Source organism: Odocoileus virginianus, chromosome 8, assembly GCF_023699985.2.
Source record: "Odocoileus virginianus isolate 20LAN1187 ecotype Illinois chromosome 8, Ovbor_1.2, whole genome shotgun sequence".
In the NCBI taxonomy this organism is placed as follows: domain Eukaryota; kingdom Metazoa; phylum Chordata; class Mammalia; order Artiodactyla; family Cervidae; genus Odocoileus; species Odocoileus virginianus.
In genome coordinates, this window is record NC_069681.1 from 43,033,703 (window position 1) to 43,039,702 (window position 6,000).

A 6,000-nucleotide genomic window follows, 5' to 3' on the forward strand; every position below is an offset into this window, starting at 1 on the left:
CTGGTACTTAGAATTGAGAGAAATCTCTCCCTCCCATGAGTCCTCATAAAAAAAGCCAGTGAGTCATCTTGTGAAGGTCCAGAGAGCATCTTCCCCGGGGGTGGGGGTGGGGCATTTCATGGAGGAGCTGCCGCCTATCAGGTCCCCAGGGTCTTACATCCACTCAGTATACGAAGTCACTTAACCTCTTGGTGACCGAGATGCTTCCACTGAAAAAAAAAGGGGCTGAGTGGCCTTTTGGACTCCATCCAGCAGTAAAATTCTGTTTCTTGGATACTGATCATTATAGGATGTCCTTAAAAAGCTGTTTGTTACAATGTTTCATCTTAGAAAGGCATATTTCAATATTCTTGAAATAAGACTCCATGCGTGTGTTCATGTGTGTGTATTCAGACTTTTTTAATTCATTGATCTGCTGTTTCAGAGCCCTAGGAAACAGAATTCACACCAGTAATTTGAAAAGAGATCATTTAATAGAAAGAATTATTAACTGGAGGCAAGTATATAGCCTCTCAGAGGGCATAGAGGAGAACTTGAACAATCCCCTAGCACCGAGAGACAGTACCTGATGAAGGAAGACAATTGGAGTGAGGGATATCGCCAACACAGATTTGGAATTCACTGGTGAGAGTGTGACTGGATCCATTAGGTGGCAGGATAGTTCACTGAATAGGCCCAGGACAAAACTGGTCATGGCCAGCTGGAAGGGGCTGGTGAGGAGGAAATGATTTCAGAGACTTCCACTGAGGTCCTGGCAAAACTTGCCAGGGGGCTGTGCAACTGGCCCTGCTGAACACACACTGCATCTGAGGAACAGGATGAGAGGATGCAATCCAGTCAAGTGAAGTCTCTCTGGCACTGTCCCTCCTGTGGCACACTCTATTGACAAAGCTTAATATGGTACCAACTGGCAAAGGAGAAATCTTCATGTGTTCCAACTCCAATATCACAAAGCAAGGAGCTGAGGGGTGAATTTGGAGCCCAGAGACAATACGTTGATCATTGATACCTACCTTTCCTTAAGGTGTTAAATTCCAAAATGTATAGAGTGTATTTACAAATGCTCATGACATGGGACATCACTGGTGGTCCAGCGGTTGAGTCTTCTTGATAATGCAGAGGACGTGGGTTCGATCCCTGGTCGGGGAATTAAGATCCCAATGCCACAGGGCAACTAAGCCTGTGTGCCACAACTACTGATCCCGTGCTCTAGAGCCCACAAGCTGCAACTACTGAAGCCCACGTGCCCAAGAGCCTGTGCTCTGCAACAACTGAAGCCACCACAGTGAGGAGCTGGCACTGCCAACAGAGACCCAGCACAGCCAAATATGGATAAATAAATAAACAAACAACAAAAAACAAGACAAGTGCTCCTGTAGTATAAAAAAGTGATGTGTTTTACAGTGTTCAAAAGAGTTGGAATAAGAAAAAGTGGGAACGAGGTCTAGGATGTCAATAACTTCACCAACGATCACTTGGGAAGCCAGTAATCATCTGAAAAACATTTGGGGTAAATGTTCATTCATTTGTTCAGGCGGCCAACAAATATTCAGCTCTGTTACTGTGGGTTCCATGTCTATGGATTTGACCAGAATTGAGAATATTCTGAAAAAAGAATTCTAGAAAGTTCTTTCAAACAAAACTGGTTTCCTGTGTCCTGGCAAATATTTACATGGCGTTTACATTATATGAGGTATCATAAGTAGTCTAGAGATGATTTAAGTATCTGAGACCATGTGTATAGGCTATATGCAAATACTATGTCATTTTATATGAAGGACTTGAGCATCCATGGATTTTGGTATTCACGGGGCTCCTGGAGCCAACCCCCTGTGGAGTTGTCCCAAGGGACAACTGTACTTACTATATACCAGGTACTGGGGTTACAGAGTAAAATAAAAATGAAAGGGCCCCAAGGACTTTGCAGTGCTAAGTGATTTGAAGAAGCTGCATAAGTGCTGTGGAAGCAAAATTAGAGAAGAGGTTACCTACCCAAGAAGGCTGGGGAAAATGTCATCAGGAAGTGCAAGAGAATGTTAATGGAAAGGAGTTGCCTGCCCAATGACAGGATGCGGTGGGAAGAAGTGCCGCAGGACTGGGCATATCAGGTGCAAAGACCCGAGATGGGTAAGAATATGTGTTCATGGAACTGAAGGAAGGTCTGTGTACCTGAAGCCTGAAGATCTCTTCTTGGGAAGGGATTACTGAGGGAGGTGAACTCTCCAGTGAACTGCCTTTAACTTCACCTGTTCCATCCATTCTCCTGGGCCTCCCACCTGCTGGACCATGCTGTGGATTTGGACTCGCCAGCCTCCCTATTTCTGTGATCCGATTCCTTATAATAAATGTCTTCCTATTGATATCACACTGTCTATAAGGACTTTCCAGGTGGCTCAGTAGTAAAGAATCTGCCTGCAATGCAGGAAACTTGGGTTCAATCCCTGAGTCGGAAAGATCCCTCAGAGAAGCAAATGACAACCCACTCCAGTATTCTTGCCTGGGAAATCCCATGGACAGAGGAGCTTGGCAGGCTATAGTCCATGGGGCTGCAAAGAGTCAGACATGACTTAATGACTAAACACACACACATACTATTCGTTTTGTTTCTCTGAAGAAGTCTGAATAACACAGGATTTGATAGGTAGGAAAATAACTTGCAGATTTTTTTGAGCATTTAATTTCTATCTCGGTGGTTCACAACTGACAGGAATTTGGGGACATCTGGCAATATCTGAAGATGTTTTGGTCCATGGGATTGCAAAGAGTCAGACACGACTGAAGCGACTCAGCATGGCAGTATGGCATGGAAGACATTTTTGGCTGTGACTTGAGGAGGGTGACATCAGTATCTGAGGATAGAGACCAGTCTGCATCTTCTAAAGTGAGAGGTGACAATCCCCACAACCAGGAATTATCCCATCCATATTGTCAATGATAGCCATGTTGAGAAACTCTGCTCTATCTGAAGGGATAGTGACTGACTTATGGTAAGCAGAATTGTGCCTGTGGTTGTTGGGGTGAGGTGATCGGAGGCAAGAGCAACGAGACTGATGTTTTGTATTTCAAAAATGCCTTGCTCTAGAGATTAAAGGGGTCTTAAGAAATACTGCTATCAATATTAACCTTCTAAAACCCTAAGTAATATTTGTTTATTATCTTTCATAGTATTATTACCTAAAAATCACAGCTATAAAAATTGTAGACCCTGTTTTTCAGGAAGAAGGAGGGAAAAAAAAATGAGAGCATTATTTGAATGGCTTAAACTAGGGGAAACACTTAAAACATGGATAATGTCCATCATTTAGTTATCTTATCCAAATGATGCATCACAGATTTCTGTGAAATTAAGGGGTCAATTTATCTTCTATTGACTCAACTTTCAGACTCAAAACACTTTCAGAACTCAACAAAGTCCCTCCAATTTCCATATGGTTAATTAAGTTTTATTGAAGACTAGCTCTACAGGAAGTCATAAATATTCCAATGGGAAAGTAATGAAGACTAAATTCTGAGATTTCTAATTTAAAACCACAGGACCCTTAGCTGAGATCTGAGGGGAGAAAGATTCTGGTTGCTGCAGGAAGTTTTTGGTCTTGCAGTGATAGATGTGAAAATTAGGAAAAAATACATTCGAATAGCACAGAATGTCACATGGTATTCCACAGACTTTCAGAAAGCATAGTATACCTGCCACTCCACAGTTTGCAGCCCATTCACTTTTCCTACCTTGACCTCAGGAAGGATAACATTTTACCAGTTGGACAACTTTCTATTGAAATCTGTCTAGAGCTTACAAAATCTATAGACTGCTGATATACTTCTATAAACAGATTTGTATTAAGATTTTAAGAAGAGATTCCATTTTCAACTGTTTAAAATGAATTAAAAATACTGAAAAATCTTTATTGTCAAGATTTTAACTAGACTTGAGTACTTGGCAAACCCTTCATCTTCCTTCTAAGGTATAATTAAACCAGGTTACTGTCCATTTAGAACTAACTTCATCAATGTGCCAGTTTGGGCTGTATTTTTAAAGTAGCAAGCACTTCTTTTGATCCTTGGAGAAAGAGAAGCTGAGAGGGAAAAAAAAAATTGGTGGATTTCCACTATAAAGCCAGTAAAAATAGCTAAAAATAAAACTGTCCCCAAAATAAATATTAAAATGGTCTATCTTAATGCAAAAAGAAAAAATAAGAATCTTCATGGGGGCTGGGAAATAAGTAACCATAAGAGTATTCCTTAAGTAGACAAATCCTAGAGTATTAAAATTCAAGAGATTGCATTTAATTCTCAACTTGCTGAAAAAGCATACATCACTTTTTGCTGTATTGAGCCTTCACACTTTTATTAATCTATAACTTCAAGCTTCCTCTTTCCTAGTATTTGCTTTAAATAAATAAGCAAATGAACAAACTTGAGTATTAGAGAGGAAAATTAGCAAAGGCTCAAATCAATTGATAGTTACCAAAGAGTAGTCTGTATTAGCCCTGGGTGTGGAATATCCCCTGGAGAAAGAAATGGCAACCCACCTTAGTATTCTTGCTTGGAAAATTCCATGGACAGAGGAGCCTGGTGGGCTACAGTCTTTGGGGTCACAAAGAGTCAGATACAACTGGGCAACCAAGCATGAACATACACATGTGTAACAGTTGATATCATAAAGACTAAATTTGGGATTGACATGTACATACTGCTAGATTTACAATAGATAACCAACAGGGACCTACTGTAAAAAATAATTAAATAAATAATAAAATAAAATAAGAAAATTACTGTAAAAAAAAAGTAATATTTGGGACTTAACATTTTATACACTGAGTAACTGACTTTTCGATGCAGAGGACTCCTACACACATTTTTAAAACTATGAACTGTCTTGGTTCCTCATCTGTACTTGAGTTGGTTCCAATTCTGTGGTTTAGTCCAAATGTTTATACATATTCACCTTTCACTCACAATCCTGATAAGGGGAATTGCATTTCTTTGGAGATGGAAGCAATTTAGATAGTGGTTAAAAGGAAGTGTTGATGAACACACAGCTGCAGGGGTGATGTCTGCAAGTTTTAATGACCAGCCTGCAAAGAATCAGAAGCACAATTTATAACAGCACCAAATTCCCACCTCTTGCTACATCACGTTTTAAATCAAAGAAAACAAAGATTTTAAGAGAGGGAACATGTGGCCAACTGTTCATACTGTAGTCTCTGAAATCAATCTATTCCACTGGAGGACACTTTAAATATTAGACATTTTCCTTCATGCTTTGTGATTTTTTTTGTTTTTGTTTATGATACTTATCTTTTCTTGGCCAGATTGTTGGCTGACAAACTATTTTTAAACATTTATATGACTTCTGCTTATGCATTCCAGAGGGGGAAAGCCCTTTTGTTATAGGTAGTAAAAATCAAGAGAAACAGATAGTCAGGGTTGTGATTTGCCAAAGGTCAAAGGCCATGACAAATGAATGACTCCAGAGGCTTTGAGGTCAAAGGTGCAACTGGGATCCCATAACCTCCAAGCAGCCTTTTACATCACAAAGGAAACAAAGCTTTTCTCGGCTTCATGAAGGAATCTGTAGGCACATTCACACTTTTCCTTGAAAAATTATTTCAAAATGATTCTGTCCATGATAATTTTTCCTCTCGAACCCAAGTGGCTAAAATAAGCTTTATATATAAATTGAATGTCTCCTTAGCATTTTATTAGTATTCTATATTGACAACCTAGAGGAAGGACTAACAAAGATGAATGTGTTTTTTTTAAAATGGAAAATAAGCACATTTTTTAGAAGATCAAAACCCACACTAAAGAAGTACATTTATCTTCTTTGTTATTTTTTTCCAATCCCCTGTGTGTTTTTAGAGTGTACCCAAAAATTTGTTTTTCTTGAAAAACTGAGAGAAATAGTGATCTCCTATGCTTTCTATTTGGCATATAACTTTATGCTAAATTCTGAATACAGGTCCTAAATAAGGTTTTGTAATGTGCACCATTCTGATA